This window comes from Aptenodytes forsteri, unplaced genomic scaffold (genome assembly GCF_000699145.1).
Source record: "Aptenodytes forsteri isolate BGI_AS27 unplaced genomic scaffold, ASM69914v1 Scaffold17, whole genome shotgun sequence".
In the NCBI taxonomy this organism is placed as follows: domain Eukaryota; kingdom Metazoa; phylum Chordata; class Aves; order Sphenisciformes; family Spheniscidae; genus Aptenodytes; species Aptenodytes forsteri.
Genome location: NW_008795027.1, coordinates 750,321 through 771,776, shown reverse-complemented (window position 1 = coordinate 771,776; position 21,456 = coordinate 750,321). Strand labels below are relative to the sequence as shown.

General features: G+C 49.6%; 1 pseudogene; it reads left to right on the top strand.

Moving 5' to 3' along the window:
* Positions 1-993: 993 nt before the first annotated feature.
* Positions 994-15,910, top strand: LOC103896223 (annotated as a pseudogene).
* The last annotated feature ends 5,546 nt before the right edge of the window (positions 15,911-21,456 follow it).

Sequence of the window (21,456 nt, the reverse complement as noted above, 5' to 3'; positions counted from 1 at the left end):
AAGCATCTTTAGGCTCCTGGATTTTATGCCTGGCAGCCCTGGAAGGGTGTGGGATGGCATTGGCACAGCTGAAACTATGGATCTAGCTCCAGTAGTGTGTGCAAAGACTTCCCATTCACTGCTGGCATCCAGCTGCAACAGCCCCAGCCCCAACATCCGCAGGACATTGTGAGACTGCAAGAGTTAATGTCTCAAGCATTGTGGTAAAACAAGCCAAGGTCTGCATAGCAGTGACAAACCTTAAATGAGAGGCCAGGTGTCGTGGTTTAACCTCAGTCGGCAACTGAGCACCACGCAGCCGCTCGCTCACTCCCCCCCCGGTGGGATGGGGGAGAGAATCGGAAGGGTAAAAGTGAGAAAACTCGTGGGTTGAGATAAAGACAGTTTAATAGGTAAAGCAAAAGCCGCGCACGCAAGCAAAGCAAAACAAGGAATTCATTCACTACTTCCCATCGGCAGGCAGGTGTTCAGCCATCTCCAGGAAAGCAGGGCTCCATCACGCGTAATGGTTACTTGGGAAGACAAATGCCATCACTCCAAACGTCCCCCCCTTCCTTCTTCTTCCCCCAGCTTTATATGCTGAGTGGGAAGCTGAAAAGTCCTTGACTAGTGTAAGCACTACCTAGCAACAACTAAAACATCGGTGTGTTATCAACATTGTTCTCACCCTAAATCCAAAACACAGCACTGTACCAGCTACTAGGAAGGAAATTAACTCTATCTCTGCCAAAACCAGGACACCAGGTAACTCAGGACGCAGAGGATGTGCCGGAGGGTGCACAGTTCCATGTTCTGATAGGCCCGGCATGACAACGCACCATGTATGGCCTGAGGTCATACAGAGTTTATTTGAGGAAGGGGCTTATGACCACCCCCGCCAATGGTGCCTGCACAAAGGATCAGGAGCTACATAACTCCCCAAGAGGCGGGGACTAGACTATAAAAGGCACAACTCCAAGGAGCCATGCACACACCCATCACCGGAGGCTTGCCATGTCCATCATTGTCATCGCGGGATCCAAGGGTGGTGATATCTCTCTCTCTCTCTCTCTCTTTCCTTTTCTTCTCTTTCCTTTTCTTCTTATAAATGCCTCAATAGAATCCACGCCGCCTATTATTACGCTTTCCAAGTTTAAGTTGCATGCTCCATAAATAAAGCATTTAATTGATCACCTGGTGTGGTTTCACCTTAATTTAGCCCAAGGGAATCACGAAACCGCTACAACCCCCTGAGTCACACAGTCTGGGTTGTAACAGACATACTTGTAAAAAAAAAGAGATCCTATTGCTTTGGATAGAGAAAGAAGAGTTGTTGTAACAACTGCATAGCAAAAGCAGATGAAAAGCACGTACTCTTAGCCCAGTTATCCTGTGCTTTTTAGGGGCTTGCAGAGCTGGGAGGACTTCACATACCAATATGGGCTGGTTTCACCAAGAGCAGCAAGGGGTTATAAATGGTCTCCTACAAGCGTCTAGAAGCTCAGCCTTTTTCCTTCGTGTCCTGCCCAGTGCCTGCTGGGCCTCTCCTGGGAGCTGCAAGGGAGCTCGGTGTGGAGCAGCTCTCACTGCGACCCTGACAGCCGGACTTTCCAAACAGGCACCCAAAACACCAGCCCTCTGCAGCTTTGCTGGAGTTAATTAAGCAGCAGCCTCTCCACCACATTCTTACCCACGTACGCCCTGTTCTGAGCTGGCTTCATCAATATTGGCTCCTGTCTTGCTGAGCAGGGTAGTAACTTGTTTTTCTAGCACAGCAAACCAATCTCTTACCACGTCAGTGGCAGCATGGTGCACGTATGCTCTCAGAGGGGTCCCAAGAACCTGCTTTTACACTGTTTCTGAAGGTATGATTTTTGTTTAAGTTGCCCAGTGTTGAGTTAGGCACCTGGGAGGAACTGGGAAGGGGATCCTCTTGGTTTTGCAGGGAAATACAATGATGTCCCCAGCCTGTGGGACCCTGGCAGGGCTGTTGGTGCTCTAGTAGGGTAGCCAAACTCCTTCTGGGGTTGCCTCTCATGGGGCTGCAGCACGTTTGGACAGGGTCTTGGGAAAAGAGGAAAAGGGTGAGATTTTTCTCTTACTGGCAGAGTTGCAAATATATGTGTGCAGGAGTGCCTGGTCTGCTGTAGGCTGTCATTCACAGCCTGGTTTAGGGGATGGGGCCATGGGGAGGACAGGGAGATGCACGTGCAGTGTCAAGCGTGTCCTGCCCCTGTTGTGTGACAGCAGAGAGGTTGCTCACATTAGTGTGGTCTGGCTCACTTAGCGATGCTGGGGCAGCAGCTGTCTTTATACCAGACCTATTGCTAAGGGGAAGCTGACTTTAACCAAGGTCCATGAGTGCTGGGCTAGGCATGATGGTTAGGGAGGCATTCAAATGCACTGTGTGCTCTTATTTAAATATCTATCTGCTATGTAATTCAGATGCAGGTTCTTAAAAGTAACTTCTCTCAGGTGAATGACAGCGAGTTAACGAGTTTATTTGAAAATGTGAGTGTCCACTGCCCACACAGAGAACTCAGTGATGGTTAACAATGTTAGGAGGCTTTTCTAGGACAAGCCAGTCAGTGCATGGGTCTCCTGTCCCTCCCTTGCTCACTCATGCCCTTACAAGGGAGCAGGCAAGACTCCTCTGCCTTCAGAATGTTATCGCAGGAGGATGTCAGGGTCTAGTTGGTAACACCAAGGTGTCCTTGGCTCACAGATTCTCCAAAATCCCCCCATCCTGATGACAGCCCGCTCTGCACTGGCAGAAATGTGCTGTTCCCCTCACTGATGCGATGGTACCCTCGGCTCAACTACTATTTCCCTTCCCCAAGACAGACATCCAATACTTCAACCTCCCTGCTGTTGTGTGAGCTGAGAGCATGCCCAAGGATCACAGATGTATGAGGCTTTGGGCAGCTGTCTGTACCGGTGGCTTTGTACCTGCTGGGTGAGCATAGAGTCATTATGGGCACTTGTGTCTATGGGCAAAATCTGGCTATGTTCTTTGCCTGGAGGTTTTGGGGGTCTGCTAAGCCTGCTAGTGGAAGGAGGCTCAGATTCATAAGCACAAGTGTAAGGACTAGTCAGCACAGGAGGAGGTGGTGTTGTAAGGCCCCCTCCTAGGGAGAAGCTTTGCTAGTCTAAAGATAGTATCGCATTGCAGGTTAGTAGTGAGTTAAATTTCTTGGGCAGTTTTAAAGGTTCCTCTTAGTCCCATTTTTTTCAGGAAGCAAATTATTGGGAAATGTTTATTTATACTGAGATTTAGGTCTCACACACAGAAGGGTATTTCTGTCAGTCACCTCCTGTTCTTTGCTATTGCTTCATTCCAGCAGTGATTGCTGGTGGTATGTTTTGCAGTGCTCCAGCAGTTGCATGGGGTTCTGCACCAAAGGATAACACAGTCAGTGATGAGAAATCATAGAAGGAAATACCTGATATGAACATCAGCTTGTTCTGAGGGGAAGAAATAATGAATATTCAGGGCTTCTGTGCAGGAAGTTTGACTAAACTGATTTCTGCTTTAAAGCTTGTTTTGGGATGCATAAACCAGCAGCAATTTCTTGGAACAGCTCTTATTCGAAGCTGGGCACTGTTTCTTGGCTGCTCTTGTTTGGTAGAGGTGGGTAAAATGTTTGCTTCCCTGCCAAGATTAGTGTTTTAATCTCACCTTAAGCAATCAAAAAAGACAGCAAGTGCTATTCCCTACCAGAGCTTTACTGCGAAAGGGTGTAAAGGCATGGATGGGAAGGGCTGCTCATACACGAGCTCCCCATCCCTTCTCCTTTCCGGTTGGATTCAGTCCTCTCCTGAAAAGGGTGATAAAGCTCTTAAGGGATCCTTATCCTGAGGGCACTGTGCAAATCCCTTCCTCCAGTCCTCATTTTGATTACTCAGGCTAAGCAAGGATGAAAGACTATGCCAAGCCATAGTCCAACAGACCACCATTCATCTTGGAGCAAAGCAACAGACAGAAGCCTAAACTAAGCTGCTGCTTCTTCCTAGGACTGTCAGGTTCCTTCCAGGGGCAGATGACAAACTCTCCAGATCCCTTTCTCCAAATTTCCAGAGACCTTCCCTTGTATCCCGTTACAGAGACCCATCAGGCTCTCACACCTGCCCAACAGATCAACAAGTGGGCACCCCAATCCTGCTTCTCCCTGTCTCTCATCCTTTTCCCAGTGTCTCCTTTGCCTGCCTTAGACCTCCCAGAGTTGCTCTACAAACTACAGCTTCCGAGTGTCTTGCTGCCTGAACAGGTCTGCAAATGAGTGGCTTTTTACTGCAGGCACAGTTGAAAGGAAGGCACCAAAATCTCCTTATTTGATGAAGCTGTCTGCCAAGCCAAGAGTTTCATGACTACTGGCCAGCACACTTCTCATCAGCACAGTAAGCAAGTCAAGCTAGTGAACTCCCAGATGCCAATGTCATCACAGCAACCCAGCCAGTCAGGTGCTGATCCCATAACCATGCAAAGGGTTTTCTTTGGATCAAACCCAACAAGTCAGATACAGTGAACCAGACTTGGCCCTTTGTAGTACAATCTCATGGTTGCAGGGAAGAGCAGGATAAGGCTCAGGGAAAGGGAACAAAGTTGGGAAGAGATCTGGAGCAACTTCTGTAGGAGTAATGACTGGCTGAGCTAGGACTACACAGCCTGGCAAAGGGTGGCTGAGGGAGAGGAGAGAGGTCTGACATCAGGACTGTCTGGAGAGGGTGAACAGAAAACAACTCTCTGCTGTTCTCTTTCCAGTTCAGGATCTAGGCAATGACAAATTAAACAATCATGTGAGAAGTCAGCTAACTAAAGGAGATGATAGTTCTTGTGTTGGGTGGGAGAACTTCTTGGTAGAGGATACTGTGGCAGCTAGCATGTGACAAAGCTTAAAAAGGCAATTGGATGAATAAATGAAAAAAAAAATCCACTGAGCCTTATTAGATGCAAGTAAGGCCCTTAGCTGCATACTGCAGGAGGAACATTTTGGGGGCAAGTATCACTGGGTGCTTACCCGGTCTTATACTGTCCCCAAGCATCTGCTGTCAGGCATTGTCAGAAGGCAATGAGCAGAAGGGCAAGTAACAGGGGGGTTGGACTAGATGACCTTTAGAGGTCCCTTCCAACCCAAACTATTTTATGGTTCTATAACAGCGCTTGTGAAGCAGTGATATATGGAGGGCAAGGAAGCAGGCTGAAAAAAAATTTGCAGGAAAATCACAGGTGCATCACATTTCTAGTGGCCTTTCATCTGGGAAGACCATAAGCTGCTGTGGACAAAAGCAGATGCCTGTCTGTGTGGCAATGATGACAACAGATCTGTGATAATGTGGTACTGATCCTGTCAGCACAAGCATAGGTAAATAACATTACTGACAAGTCCCTACAAGGGCAACAAGACTAATTCTGTACATATGGGTCTGAGCTGCAGTTTGTCTATGTATACAGACCTTTCCCTGCTTGGCTCATACAACGTGGAGAGGCAATACTAGCAATGCTGAGCCCTTCCTTCTCTCTCTCTCAGAGGAACAAGACATGATACAGAAAAGCTCTGTCATGCTCGACTTGCACAGCTTACAGATGCCCTTTTCCAATACCTGGAAGTATGGAATCTTGGCATTAGCCATCCTCTTGCTCCTGGTGGCCCTGACTATCTTATCTTGCCAGATGTGTCAGCTCCAGAAACGCAACAGGGCTGGGAAAAGTAAGTATTGGGCAACAGTGCTCAGCAGCCACTGGGAGCCTGCGTTTCTGTTACCCTTTCTCTCAACAAGCATCTTCCACCCTGGACCAAATACAGGAGCTGAGCAACGTCCTCAGCTTTTATGGTTCCAGCCGCCACCATTTCTGTCATAGTCACTCTGTGGCAAGCTGTGTGTCCAAGATCTCCATTACCTGATCCGAGGCAGGTAAGGGAGCAGGTTCCTCTTGTTAAAATGAAGTTGGCTCTGTGTGCAAGAAGACAAGATGTGGGAAACTGGGGCAGGTCACCTCTCCTGGTTGTTACCTGCAAGGGGAAGAAACAAGGCACACACTACAGGATCCCACAAGCACATCCTGCCCATACAGTCGTTGGGCAACTCATACAGCCTCACTACAAGCCAGCTGCTCCTTCACTGGGCCAGACACATAAGCACGGCTTCCTCTGTCCTCTCCAGCTCAACTGTTATCTCATGCCCCAGGTGATGCCAGGCTCGCCAACTCTTCCTTGCTGTCCACAGTTCTTCCCAGCCTCCTGTCACCCAGCCTCAGCAACCCCACTCTGCTTGGATGGCTTTTACAAAAGGAAAAAAAAACAACTCTCCCAGCTGCTTCTTCCTCCTCTTCCCTTCTCAGCTGTGCAAGGTCACAAGCCATGACCACGGCTCGCCCCACTTCTCTCATCCAGAAACATCTGGCCCAAGTGCCATCTGAGCACAGCTTGCTAGACTGCTCCAAGATGCATTTTTATTGTAAGCAGGTCGCAAGGCTGTCCCAGAAAGTCTAAACCATACAGTATTCACACCAGGTGGTCAGTGCCATACCTGTATGATGGCAATGTTAACACTGGACCCTTCAGCAGGTCCCACTAATAAAGTCTTCCTGGTGACAACACTGTCCATGCGGAAAGAGAGATTGAGTGAGGCCAGCCCCAGGTGTTGGGGGAAGAAACACTTCCCACTGAACTGGGATCTTTCCCAGCTAGACTAACCCTTCCCTCCAGGACAGGGCTATGCACAAACTAAAGCCAGTGTAAGTGTAAGACCATGTGACAGCAATGTCTTCATCCACTGCACTAATTTTTGGGGTACCCTATGTAAACGTTGTGCTTTCCAGAGAAAGGGTCCTCAGGGGTTTTTAAACTCTGGGCTCTCTAAAGACTTTCACAAACTACCAAATAAAAATCCCACTCCAAGACTCTCATCATCATCTCCAAATGTCATCATCTCCAAGCTGGATGGCACTTACTCAGCTTTTCTTTATTCCCACAGAGAAGAGGTGCCACAGCGAAGGCTGGTTTAGGAAAAAGGCAGAGAATGGCGTTTGGGGGAAAAAACCGCCACCTCTTCTGCATGACACCGCTAAGCAGAGCAATACAGATATCAAGGCAAGTACACAGATGCTAGGACAAAGTCAAGAGCCATCCTCATTTTCAGAAATCCCACAGGGTCAAGTGATGGACTGACTGACAGTCCAGTAGAAAACAAGATCCAAAAAACCTGTGTCAAGAAAACATACAAAGAAAGAGACTCTCCGGCTGAAAGGAATGGAGGGAGAAGCAAAGTAGAATAGAATAGAACAGAATAGAATAGAACAGAATACAATACAATACAATACAATACACTCTATATAAAATAAAATATGCTCTTCCACTTAAACAGAAACTCTTCACGTGTGGTAACAGGGCCACGTGTGCACCAGGGCCACACATCCACTCATCCCTGTTTCCCTGGCAGGACTAGACAGTCACAGAGACACACAACAGGGAAAGGGGGAGCAAAGCACTGATGCATCAGGTCAGCAGTCAGCCCCACCGCTATGATTTTACAGGTATTGCAATCCACCCACAGCACCTGTGCACTCAGTTCTCATCCTCCATTGCCCCTCAGCCTCCCAGAGGGTACTAGAACTAGCTTGAGTAAGTTCTGGATGGCAAATTCAGATTTTGACCTCTTATAAATAGGGCTGCTGGGATGCTTCAACTCTTCAGGCCACAAGCAAAACACAGCAGATGATAGGTATCACAGTGTGTGACAGGGACCTTTGCTCTGTTTCCAGGTGCATTAAGGAGAGTTGCAGAGCTTATGAAGTCCATTGCTGAGGGATATGAAAACATTGGCAGAGCAATTCCTGGGTAAACTGTTGCAAAACATCTCCTCTCACTTGATCAAAAGTTTGACTTCTACTTGCTTCTCCTTGCTTCTCCTTTATCCGTCTCTTAAATTTTTACTGAAAAAGAAGCAATTGCAAACCTTTCCCATCCCCTCTCCCTCCCCCATGATTGAAGGGACCCAGTTTCTTCTCCACCTCCAGCCTGTGTCTCTGTTACTGGATGTGGTTTCCAGTAAAATGAATTCCTCAAGTTCCTGGTGACCTTCCCGCAGCTGGCCAGGGCTCACTGCGAGAGGAGGAAGCCCAGGCATGCAGCCCTGCTGCATAGCGCCGTGGCAGGGGGAGAGCTGGCTCAGCAACAGGAGAGAGGAGCCAGCACCAAAATACCACCAGCAGCTGCTAAGTACAAAATGGCTATTAGAGGGTTGCAGCTGCTCCTCTCTAATTAAGAGAAAAGCCAATGCCAGAAAGAAAAGCACAGTGAGAGGGGGGTAAAAAGGCTGAAAGAGAGCCTGTCCTGCATGACCAGGGCGAGGAAAGCAGCTGCTTTGGTGTGCTTGCTCTCCCTGTTGCAGCACAGCTGTTGGACTCTGCTATGCATTTCACTCACTGTCCAGCCTGAGCTTACATACGGCTCCTGAGCGAGGCCAGGCTCTTTCCAGCTCTTTCTTCCCCATGGTCTGAACCAGGACTAGATGCTTGCACTATGCCAGAGAGCCAACCTGCCAGGACGGGGGAGCACATGGGACGCTGGCGCTACCACACAAGCCCTCACAGGTCCCCTGGCTCTACTGCAAAGGCACCAGGTCTAAACACACCTTCTCTTCCTGCCATTGTAGGAACAGGAGGGAAGTTCAACACTACCAGGCTGTAAAAGACCCATCTCTCTCTTTTCCTCTTGTCCTCAATTTGCTAATGTGGAGGTGTTATGAACCGAGCTGGACGAGCTGTGCACCTGCATTATTGTGGTCGGTCATGAGCGGTGTTCCCCAGGACTCAGTTTTGGGGCCGGTCTTGTTCAATATCTTTATCAATGACCTGGATGAGGGAATCGAGTGCACCCTCAGTAAGTTTGCAGACGACACCAAGTTGGGCGGGAGTGAGGGTAGGAATGCTCTTCAGAGGGACCTGGACAGGCTGGATCGATGGGCCGAGGCCAATTGCATGAGATTCAACAAGGCCAAGTGCCGGGTCCTGCACTTCAGCCACAACAACCCCATGCAATGCTACAGGCTTGGGGAAGAGTGGCTGGAAAGCTGCCTGGCGGAAAAGGACCTGGGGGTGCTGGTTGACAGCCGGCTGAACATGAGCCGGCAGTGTGCCCAGGCAGCCAAGAAGGCCAATGGCATCCTGGCCTGTATCAGAAATAGTGTGGCCAGCAGGAGTAGGGAAGTGATCGTGCCCCTGTACTCGGCCCTGGTGAGGCCGCACCTCGAATACTGTGTTCAGTTTTGGGCCCCTCACTACAAGAAGGACATCGAGGTGCTGGAGCGTGTCCAGAGAAGGGCAACGAAGCTGGTGAGGGGTCTGGAGAACAAGTCTTATGAGGAGCAGCTGAGGGAACTGGGGTTGTTTAGCCTGCAGAAAAGGAGGCTCAGGGGAGACCTTATCGCTCTCTACAACTACCTGACAGGAGGTTGTAGCGAGGTGGGTGTCCATCTCTTCTCCCAAGTAACTAGCGATAGGACGAGAGGAAATGGCCTCAAGTTGCGCCAGGGGAGGATTAGATTGGACATGAGGAAAAATTTCGTTACTGAAAGAGTGGTTAAACATTGGAACAGGCTGCCCAGGGAAGTGGTTGAGTCACCATCCCTGGAAGTATTTAAAAGACTTGTAGATGAGGCGCTTAGGGACATGGTTTAGTGGGTGGTGGTGTTGGGTTGACGGTTGGACTCAATGATCTTAGAGGTCTTTTCCAGCCTTAATGATTCTATGATTCTATCTCCTCCTCCAGCAAGATCGAGGACCTCAGCAGCTTGAGGTCCTGCCCCGCTCCCAGGGCACGCTGAAGTTCTTCCTCCTCTACCACAGAGAGTGATGTGAGCTGCTTTTGACTGGCCTGGAGGCCCGGGGGCTGCCTAGCCACGGGTGTGCTGAGTCTGCTGTCCGGGTCTGACTGCTGAGGCAGGTCCTGTCCCACATCCCCAGGCTCCAGTGTGTGGAACTGCAGCAGGCCAGCCTTTGGGGACCACTTCGTCTGCTCCCTGCAGGATGCCGAGGTGGAGAAGAGCACACTGAAGCTGGAGGTGAGAAGGGATGCTGGCTCAGTAGACATAAAGAAGGGTGCCTTGACCAGAGAAGAAATGTGTAATGGCTTCTGGAGATGTCTTCTTCTCTTACCCCTCTGAGGAACATAGAGGGGATTAGTCACCAGGTCCTCTCAAAGTACAGCCAGCTGGGAGGTTGGTCCTTTGGCAACAGGAATAAGACCAAGATTGCCAATTAGTAATCAGCAGCCAGAAGGGTCAGAAAGCCTAGAACCCCTAAAACACTTTAGCTTTCAAGGGGGTGCCCTATTAATTTCTTGGGCATTTTATTTTTGCGCTTTGCAGTATTGATCTGGGGGGGGATTTGATTTCCCTGAAATCTGTGTTTCCGGGTGCTCTGTGTTCTCCCATCCTTTGCCACAGGCATTCCCTGTGGAAATGTGCTTGGATGCACAGTCCTGCAGCAGGATGCGGCATAGAAACTGAGGCCTGGGGTAAATGCATGGTGCTGCAGTGAGTGAGCTGAGGGCTATCATACAGTTCAGGGAGAGCAGAGCTAGCTCTAACAGAGATAACATGGTGAGCAGAAGCAGCCTACAACTACTGTTAGCCTCTTTTCCCTAACTCTTTGTTACTCTCGCTTGGCTGCTTCTGACTTGCCTCATTTAGAGCTAGTTTGGGTCTAGCTGCAGATGTAACACTGCAGATGTACCTGTGAATGCCCAGGGATTTTAAATGTACACCATGCCTTGGCAACAGATAGCTGTGAAACATCCTCTAGACTGGGATGGCTTTGAAATGCGTGCTGAGGGGACAGCAGTGAAGGCATTACTGGTGAAATCCACAGCAGACAGGTCATTTTCCAACCAACCATTCCCTGCAAATGATCTGCAGACACCACGAGCCAGCAGTAAGGAAGGGCATGAAACTGAAGTCTTTGTACTTTGAACCCCTTGCCACATTATACGAAGGTGCCCAGGAGCTCAGCTGGAGGCAGAGGGAAGTGGATCACCCAGAAATCTGGAGTTGCACTAACAGCAAGATAAAGACAAACCAGTATTGCAGAGTTGGTACAAACTCAGAGATCTCGAGATGTTAGCTAGAGATGTGACCAACCAGGGATAGATGGCTTTCCTGGGGGCATGTAATCCTTTAATGGTCTCTGGCAGGTTTTGCTCCCTCCCAGGAGCAGCCAGCAATTGCTATTTCAAAAGACATCAGTGGACTAGATGGCTTGTAGGTCTGAAGCTGAATGGTGATTCCCACGTGTTGCTACAGATCTCATGTTCCTTGACAAGTCTCCAGTTGCACATTACTTCAAACCCCTTTGATTCGGCCATTAAGTTTTCCTGTGGTAGCAAGCAGCAAAGCCAGGAAGCTTAGACCAGAAGTGGGAAATGGCTGCATGCTCGAGAGCCACATGCTGGAGAAACAGCTGTGGAGGGGGGACACAAAGAGGGGACTGAAGCCATGTCCGAGCACATGCAGTGACGGCCCCAAGCTTCCATGAAGCAAATGTGGGCAGCTGGCAGAGGACATACCCTTGTGCAAGGGGATTTCAGCACCCACCCACTCCTCTGGCCAGCCCTTGCAGGGACCAAACCTTGCATGGAGGAAGGGCAGGAGTCAGCAAGATCAGAGGGGCCATGGCCTTCACACAGCCTGTTTAAGCTGGTCTGAGAAAGGGGACAGGGTGAGGTAATGCCACTTGATGTTCCAGTAGGCAGATGTCCAAGAGCAGGAGGGTGTTAGCAGAGGTCGAAGCTAGCAGAAGAGTTTTTTCAGGTGATATCACTGAAAGAATGGTATTCTGAATTTTACTCCTTGGCATGGACCTTCTTTGCTATCATGACAGCCCAATCCTGACTGTCCCAAAAGCCCATGGGTGAGAATGGAAACACATGAAAACAGGCCCTAAAGGCAGGTAGCTCCCCTTGAATGAGGTTCAGCTGTGATCTGTGTGGATGCACTTGTGGCATAGCTCCATCCTGCACCTCAGTCCCATGGATAGGCTTTTTCCCTCTCTCCCACAGGTTCAATGGTTTGACCAATACTCCAGAAATGCTGTGCTGGGGGAATTCAGGGTCACCCTGAGTGAGCTAAAGGCCTCCCAAATCTTGTTTTGATGTGAAGAGCTGCAGAAGACTACAAAGGTGATGACTCTATCACATGGCCTTGCCCTGTGTGCCCATACAGTAGCCAGGGAGCTGCATGTCAATACAGCCGTCCCTTCATTTTATTCATGAAAAATCCCCACCCTGCATCCTTGGGGACCATCTGTGTGATATTCATGGTAGCAGATCCCTTCTGCTCCCAGCACACTTCTCAGGTAGGATCTGCAGGAAGACAGGGCTTTACAGGGATGGAGAACCTGAAAAATTAACTGTTTGTAAGAAACATCTATTCATTCCTTATACAAGGGAAGTTGATGTAAAATGTGAGCAACATTAATTTAATTCCAGACCTAACTCTCATAGTACCCTAACATGGCAAAGTCTACAGCCTGTGGGGCTTCCTGTGGCCCTCTGGAAAAAAATACCATGGCGCCTTAAGAATTAGTACTTTAGTACCATAAAATTAGCACAGATGCACGTGGGTGTAGTCTGTACCATACTACCTCATGCAGTCATGTTTGATTGGACTCAGCTCAACTCAGAAGACACCCTTACAACCAGGTTATCCAGACACAGGAGAACAGGAGCTCTTCCATTCCTCCCTAGGGGAAAGGGAAACTGCCACACCGAACAAATGAAGAGCGGATGCTGGCAATTGTTAAAAAGTTAAAAAGCTAAAATTCAGTCTCAAGGAAAACACTGAAGAGCAGGATATGGCCAGCATGCTATGGTGGCCCTGCAGTCTCTGTTTCTGAGGTCCCAAAAGCACACTCATGAACTGCAGGAAGGTTGATGTGTGGCCTTGATGCCTGCAGACGTTGTTGCACTGGATGTCTGCTCACCACATACCCATATGCCTTTCACAGGACATTGTAGGAAAAGTGCTTGTGTTGCTAAAGTGCCTTCCCATCTCTCAGAGGATAGAGGTTGGGCTGCTCAAGGCAAAAACTACATCCCCTCAAAGCACTGCAGATAAGAGTAAGGGTTTTATATCTGCTATTGTTGCTGCTCCAGTCTTTATTCTGCTGCCTGATACCTTTATCTTACCCACCCAGAGGGATGGGGAGGTGTTGGAGAGAAAGGTCCTTTGCATGCCCATTGCACCCCGACAAGCACTGATGAATCAGACCACAAGTCTGTCTAGCCTAGTGACTGTCTCTGACAGAGGACAAAGTAGTATGGAAAGAAGACAGGTGTAAGTGATACTCACCCTGCTTCTTCCAATTCATGGCTTAGAGATTTCTTGAACTGTGGTTGGCTTCTGTGTATTTAGAAATCCCCAATGGATTTCCCCTCCCTGCACTCCTTCAGTCTCCCCTTGAGCCCATGCTAACATTTAGCATCCACAGCACCCTGTGGCAGGGACTTCCACACCAAACTACACTTCTGTGAAGAACCACCTTCCCTTGGTAGCGTTGACCTTGCTGCCTCCATCTGCTGGTCACAAGAAAGCTGCCGCACTGCCGTGAGCTGGTGCACAGCCCCCAGCTTATTTCAGCAAGGTGGCCATCTGGTATTAGATCCCATGAGTTTTGACATGGGAGTTGCTTTTGTTGGCTCATCACACCAATGAAACGCCCAGCTACTTCTCTCAGGCAATGCCTTCCACTCCTCTTCCTTCTATCACAGGACTTGAATCCCATTTCTCTGCTCTGCAGAAACCTGAAGACCAAACTTCATCAGTCCTGTTGCCCTCAGTATAGAGCCCATTGGTTTTTCCTCTTGAGGATGCCCTGGGGTGGGGGCAGTGCAGAGATGCTACAGTGCTCCTTGGGTATGTAACCAGAGCATCAACTATCATCCTTCAGCCTCCACTGATGACATGGCCCTCTGAGGCCACAGACACTTGAAAGCAGCCTTAGAGATGCTCTGCATTGCAGATAAGCTCTAGACAGCTCCCTACCCTGAGGAGGCTGAGGTGGAGCAACCTTTTTCTCCCGTAACCCAACATTTGATGCACAACACAATAATGCTTCAAATTTTGGGCCCTTGTCTTATGTGGGTTTCCCCCCTACACCATCCAGCTAGTTGGAGGAATGGAGGGAGGGGAAGATCCAGCCATTTTCCTTCTGTAGTGCTCAGCACGTAAACAGTGAAAAGTAGGCAGCCCTTTTGCTTGCCTCACTTTATGTCCTGGTCTCCCTCTTAGTTCTATGTCCAAGGTTTCCCCTTGGGACTGGCAGAAGCACAGCAGACTTAGAATTCTTGAGCTGGTCTGTCCTGGGCTGAACTCTTCCCACAGCCTTAAATGCTGTAGCACTGTTTTCCATTTTGCTAATTAAATACAGGCAAAGCAATTGCAAAGGCTCTTCTCTGTTGTTTCTTTCTGAGCTTTGCTGCAGGTGTTGGATTTAGCATAAGCACTTACAGGGCTAATAGGAGTAAATCCTTTCCTCCATCACCCTGTCTCTGCTAACTTCAGAGCCTGTTCCACAACTACAGAGACTACTCTGAGGTAGTCCTTGTTAAATCATGCTCTACTATGATGGGATGGTGAGGTCCTACTAGGTCCTACTAGCTATGTACCTACCAAGATGTGACTGCCTTGGCCAAGTGGTCTGATTTGCAGCAGTACTGGAGTCAGCACAAGCTTTGTTACTATCTTTGAGAAATGTGGCTGGAGAAGGGCTGGAGCTGGAGCTGCCTCCCCACCCTCCTCCTCCCCACTCCAGCTGGATCTAACAACTCAAGTGTTTCCTGCACCCTGAAGCGGGGAGTTTAATATACCTGCTGACATTTTTACTGCAGTTAATTCTAATGAATTTGGATATTCTTGCTGTCCATATCCATTTAGTCTTTTTCTGAAAGAATTTTCCTTCGGAAATTCCTGGGGCATGTTCATTGCAAGTCGTAGGGGAAAATAAATTAAAGAAAAAAAGATTTTTGACAGCTTAAAATTTCCTTTCACCAGTCTCCCTGTCCTGGTCTGATAAGAGAGACCCATTTGTCATTACCTATACTCCCAGCATGTCTTCTGACTGATTTCCCAGGCTTTCAAAGTGGCAAATTCCATCACATAAGAGCCATCCTCTGCCTCACCTGCAGGCAGGTGTGGGTTAGAACTCCAGTTTTCCTTTGTTTTACATTTTTTTCTTAGTGGCACTGCTTAAAATCCTGTCCCCCTGCCCCAGTCACAAGACATGTAAGGTCCCACCTACGGAGAAATCTATTAAATGCGTGGATGGGTTTTGCATAGAATACAACCAAAAAAAAAAGTTATTTAGGTCACAAAGGCTTATGTTGGTGTGGGAAGCAAGTGAAAGGAGGCCAGTATAAAAGGGGAGGGAGGAGGAGGTGCTGGTGTTGAAATGGATGCTTCTGCAGCCATCCCCACCTTTGCACAGCTCCTCTCGTGTTTGCTTGCCCTACAAAATGTCTTGGGTTGCAACACAGACCTGACTCCCTGGTCCTGTGAAGACAGGAAGGATGAAGCTTGGAGGAGGAAGGCTGGAGGAAGGCTGCGATGCACTGCAGGCTGGCGGCGATGTTCGAGTTGGGATGAGGTGTCCCAGAGAGGCCAGTTTTCAACTATCTGAGGTGCAAAGCCCAGGCAGGGTGGTGGGAGTGGATGACGACTCAGGGGTGCTTGCAGGAGGTGGACAGGATGGTGGCTCCTGGGTGGTGGAAGCTCTCCAGGTAAACAGCATCGCAGAGCTTCAAGGAGATAACAGAAAGGAGTCGCTGTTTTTGTCATCCTCTGTCCTCCCCTCCCTGCAGAGGCCAAGCGTGGTTTGGTTGGCTTTGGGATCTCCTTCCTTTCATCCATGACCATCTTCAGCCCTTCCAGACTTTGATCTCCAAAGTTGTCCAGACACAGCAGCAGCAGCAGCAGCATCCCTTTCCTGACACAGGATGCCTATCGCCCTGACTGCTACCACACCTGGGGCAGAGGCTTTCTCTGGCCTCTTTGGGGTCGCGCCGTTCACTCATGTCTTCTACAGTGGACAATTTTCCTCTCCCAAACACCGTATATTGAATTTCACTTGAAGTCGATCAGGCCCTTCGCTGTGCTGCCTTTGTATGAGAGCACATGGGCAACAGGTCTGACTCCAGATGGAGCCAAGCAATGCTGAGTTGAAGAAAAAGGTGGCTTATAAATAAATACATAGTATTTATATATAAATATATATATGGTAATATATGTTAATAAATAAATAAGTACAAAATATTTAAATTAATAGCATGTACAGGAGTACAGACAGGTAGGAAATTAGCTGTGCAAATCCTACCAGAAAAATATCACTAGAGCAATGTGCTTTCAAACCACAGATCCATAACCTTCATTTCCTTCTCATGCAGATTTCCCCATCTCAAGGTAAACTTGTGGAGAAGAAGCCAGCCTGTAGCTTACAGGTGAACATGCTGCTCAGGAGACAGTTATTCCACCCTCAATATAATAAGTCAGTGTGTTTATACAGTTAAACTATTAAGATAATTTTACTCCTCAAACTCTCCAAGCTTCTCTAATTAGCCTCCGGCAACTTTAGGTTTGGGGCTATTAACATGAATTGGAGATTCATTTCTGTGCAATTGCTTGTCCTGGTTGTGGGCTGTGTTCAACTGGTTTGGATGTGCCTGGGATAGCTCTGAAAGTTAACTGCAGGCTCAAGTCCTTACACAGCTTCTCCTGCTTACCTGTAGTAACTACAGGCAATGGTGTTCTTTAGATTGTAAAGCAGAATGCCCTACTGAAGTAGCAGAAAAAGTTTTGGTGACCCACTGGAGAGTCCCGGGAAACACCCAGTGACTGGGAACAGCCCGAAGGCGGCACCAATACAGAATAGAAATGCAAAGGCTCTTGCATGTGATCTGGGTGGCTTCAGCGAGAGGTCTTAATTACCTGGGATTATTCCTTGTTTTTTCCAGGGTTTGTGCTTCCTCTTCTTAGTTCCCCTCCCAGTTTCGTAGTGCCAGGCTCTCATGCAGGTACCAGCAGATTTGCATCAAATCAACGCGTAGCTGCTTTGCTGGAGCCAGGTTGGTTTAGTGCAGCACAGGATCAGGCCCAGAGGGCCCAGTGCAAGTTTAGCCTGGGACCAGCAGCAGCCCCCAGCATCACTGGGGTTTCTCCACGCAGGCATCATGCACTGCAGTGAAGACAAGCTCTCCCCTACACACAGCTGGGATGGAGGGGCTGAAGAAGGGGGATTTCTCTCCTTGAGCCCAGAGGATTTTGCACTTGAGATCAGCCACATCAGGCACGTGGTTGCGGACACAGAGCTGCAGCTCGCTCGCATTGCACGGTGGAGTGGAAGGGGGCAGATGGGGAATCAGGATGTGGTCCTCCCCGCCATGTGTAGCTCCTGTAGTGCCTGTGGGACACGCTTTGTTTTTCTGTTATAAACAGGCCTGGAGGCACCTTCTTTAATTAATGTTTGGGTAGCGCTAGCAAAACACCATGTAAATGGACTTGAAGCAATACGTCCGGTTCAAGCACACTCCGACACCAAAGTACTCGGGTCCCGTCTGGTCTACACTCAGAGCCGGACAGGTTAGACCTCCCCAGACTATGGCAGATCTCAGATTCAGCTCTGGAGACAAATTTTGGGGCCCAATCAGTTCAGCATTTACTTTCAAGTCCCCTAAGCCACAGTTTCCAGTGCTATGCTGCCATTTAGCTGGTGGGAAGGACTCTGAAGACAGGCTGTGCCACTGAACGCTTTGAGAGCTCTGGCATCCAAGTCTTGGTCCCAGTCAGGAGAGTCTGCAACCAAGTCTTGGCTGGTGGGAGCAAAAATTCAGATGATCACAAATTTGCCCCCATTGAACAGCACCTTCCTTCAGCCGCTGGCCAGGCAAAAATAATTTCAGAGGTGCTGGCAGCCAGCCCTGAGCACATGTGTGCAGGGGTGAGCAGCCTCTGATTGGCTCAGCTTGTTAATCTGCCCACACATGCCACGTCTCTCCTCTCCAGGAGCTCCCAGCTGCTTTGGTGTCTGGCAAACCTCCCATGTCCACCCTTCCCTCCCTCCTCCTCTCTAAGCACCTGCTTTCTGCAGCAAGGGAGGGAGCAGACCCCTGCCTCTCCCCTTCCCTGCCAGCCCAATCTTCATGCAGTGCAAGTCCCACTCCCCAGACATGTCTCCCCAGTTGAAAGCAAGAGACTAAAGGGAGCTGCCCCAAGCATGCACCATGCATCTCCCCTGCCATTCCCATGCTCCCCGCACTGCTGGACCTTTGCTAGCCCTCTCGTGCTGTCCCACCAAGACCCCAGTCATTCACGACTGTGCTCCTCGCACCCCACATGGGCTCTTTGGGTGAGCAAAAGCCACCCAAAAGCTCACCCAAATGTGAGCCTTTCATCCCCTGCCTGCAGCAGCCAGCCTGGCGGCAACAATCCCTGCCTGTGGCCCCCAGCTGGCCCTCCTGGGGTCCCCTCCTCCTGTCCTGTGCAGCTGCGTCCTTGGGGACAGTGGCAGCTGCTGGGTGGGGGAGTGGGGATCTTGCAAAGTGCCAATTTGTGATGGGCTGTCATGGGAAGGAGCCAAAAATGCTGAGACTCACCCCGCTTGCCTGCCTCCAGACCCCCAGCTACCCACCCTGGCAGGGGTGGGCATCTTCAGGAGCAGTTCAAACCTCCTGAGGGCCGAGCCAGACCTGGATGGTGCCTGTCCCTTGCTGTTGACTGGAAAAATCAAATCTAGGATGATGCTAATCCTAGTGATTGAGCATCATTGTGATAATGTTCTGGTGCAACTGTGTTTGCTGGTGAGGCTAAACAGCCCACCCACCTTTCCCCTCCTTCCTCCCCTCCCTGCATGCTAGTGGTTGCTGCTAGTAAAACCAGTAGCCATGGCTTCTCTGGAAAAAACAAACATGTGATTGTTCCTAATCTGGCATGGCCAAAGCAGTCCTGATAAGAACAATCCCTTGTCGGGAGTGTTCATGATGACCATGGACAGAAGATGCTGCCTCTGCTGACCCTCGCCAGCAGCGCCAATGGAGCCCCACTCCTTCAGAAATCCCAAGGATCTTGCCCAAACCTTGCCTCCAGCACGCAGGACCTGATGCTGGCCAACACCTCCCACCCAAACTGGAGTCCCAGGGCAAGATTAAACCACCACATCCATTAGGAGGTCAAAAGAAGAGAGTCAGAAAGTGCCCCTGCCCATGCCTGCCCACACCCAGCCGCATACCCCCATACATCACTCACACGCTCTGCACTGGGATATGATCCCTTTGGGAGCTCCTCCACGTATTTTAGGATTTTTCTGTGCTTGCAAGGACAGAAGTAGTGTGCACTTGGGCCAGCTCCATGACTGCTTCCTCATCTGATGTCACTCCACTGCCATGTGGTCCTCATCCAGCTTCATCAGGCAGTGGTGGTCAACTGCCCCTGTCCGGGCAAGCAAAGCAGGGGGTTGTACCAGCAGCCAGCAGTGAGGAATTGTGCTTCCTTCCCCCTGTATTTACCCCACACAAACAAAATGAAAAAATGTGTTTAAAAGGGACCCAGCAGGGGACCAGGCAGCATCTCTGTGTCACTGTATCAGCTCTCGCAGGGCCCACAGCAGCATCACCAAGATGACAGCTGTCCGAAGGAGGAGCAGTCAGTCCCCCACGAGAGCAGAACAGCAGCATCAGCCTGACCCATGAGCCTCCAAGGTCTGCTTGGCTATAGATAAGCATCCACTTCCCACACACCACTTATCTCCTTTTCCAAGGCTCTCATCACTGAATCTAAGTGGCTTCATGACTGATTTAACTTTTCCAAAAAACTAGCTGGGAGGCGAATGTTATCTCATGCAAAAGATAAGGGCACATTGACCAAAATCACACAGAAAGCCTGTTGTAAAAGAAGTGAGAGAATTTAAACCTGTGGAGCCCTGGTTTTGCTCGTTAGTCGCAGACAGGCTTTACTTCACATGGGAGTGCAGCTGAACCCCCATACAAGCCATTTCTCACCTAGGAGCCTGTAAGGAGACCATCTTGTCTAACCACCCCATGGCTGAGGCAGAAATGAGAAGATGAAGGTTGCTACCTGGTAGTAGTGTAATGTTTGCAATTCTGGGTTAAAATGAGGCTTTTAAAAAAACCCAGGAGGTTGGGAGAGTGGAGGGGGGATAAAAGGCAATTGCATCCTTTGGAGAAACAGAAGTCTGTGTTTCTTACACCTCTGGGATTTGGTGCACGGGCCAAAGGCAATGTATTTGATCTACCTTGCTTTGTCTGTAGCCCCATCTCCCTGTATACCCACCAGTGTGAAAGCTGATGAAAGCTGAGGCTCAGCTTTTCCCTGCTGAGAATCTGCTCGTGCCTCATGAGCATCCCCCTGTGAGCTGAGCCTGGCTTTTGGTCCCAGCAGGCGCAAGGATCTCGCACTCACTCCCAGCAGCTTCCTTTTCCGGCTGACGCAGGGGAAGCCCAGCGACTCATGACCGCTGGCATCCTTCCAGCTGCCTCTGCTTGGGACTTTCTGGCTGCAGGGAGCACGGTGGAGGTCGGACAACAAATACAACATATCCTCTGTCCAGAGGGGAGGAATTCCTGACCCGAATGCATGCACCATCCAGCTTCTGGCTTGAGCAATATCTCGCTGTGGTCGCAATGGTGATAACAATGTGGCAGGAAAAACTACGCTGGAAACAAGGTGCATGTGTCGGGGATGAGGTGGGGAGAGAAAGAAGCAGTGTAAGCAAAAGGAGGAAATGTTACAGCAAGCCAAATGAGACTCCAGGGAGAGGTCTCCTTCAGGTACCAGTGATCCAGCCAAGCACAGATTTCAATTTCTTCTTTGAAGAGAAATAAAGACACTGGTTTGCTCAGCCCATGGCCCAAGAAGCCTTGGGAATGAACACTTCTGTTGCCCTCTCCTGGAGCCAGCCCTGGTCCTACGGGGATAGTTTTGCCATCCAAACACAGATGGGCAAGAGCAAGAGAAAAAATTAAACCTGCTGTGTGCTTTTTCATGCCCCAGCAGTTGAAGACCTAATCTATGTCAGGGGTATACCTGCTGTGGCATAGACTCATCCACAGCCACAGTCACCTCAGAAGTAAACCTGCTCCAACATGGCCTTACCCATGGCTGCAGTCCCTCCAGGGGCGTACCTGCTCTGTTGTGGGCTTATCCATGGCCACATGCTTTGAGGTGCTCCAGTATGACCTCATTCATACACAGCCACTGATGCTTCAAGGTGTACCTGCTGCAGCATGGACTTATCCACAGCCACAGATGCTTCGAGGTGTACCTTCTCCAGCATGGACTTATCCTTGGGCCACAGTCCTTTCAGAGGTATACCTGCTGCAGCACAGACATAACCATGGCCACAGACACTTCAAGATATACCTGCTCTGGTGTGGACTTATCCACAGCCACAGACACTTCGGGGTGTCCTGCTCC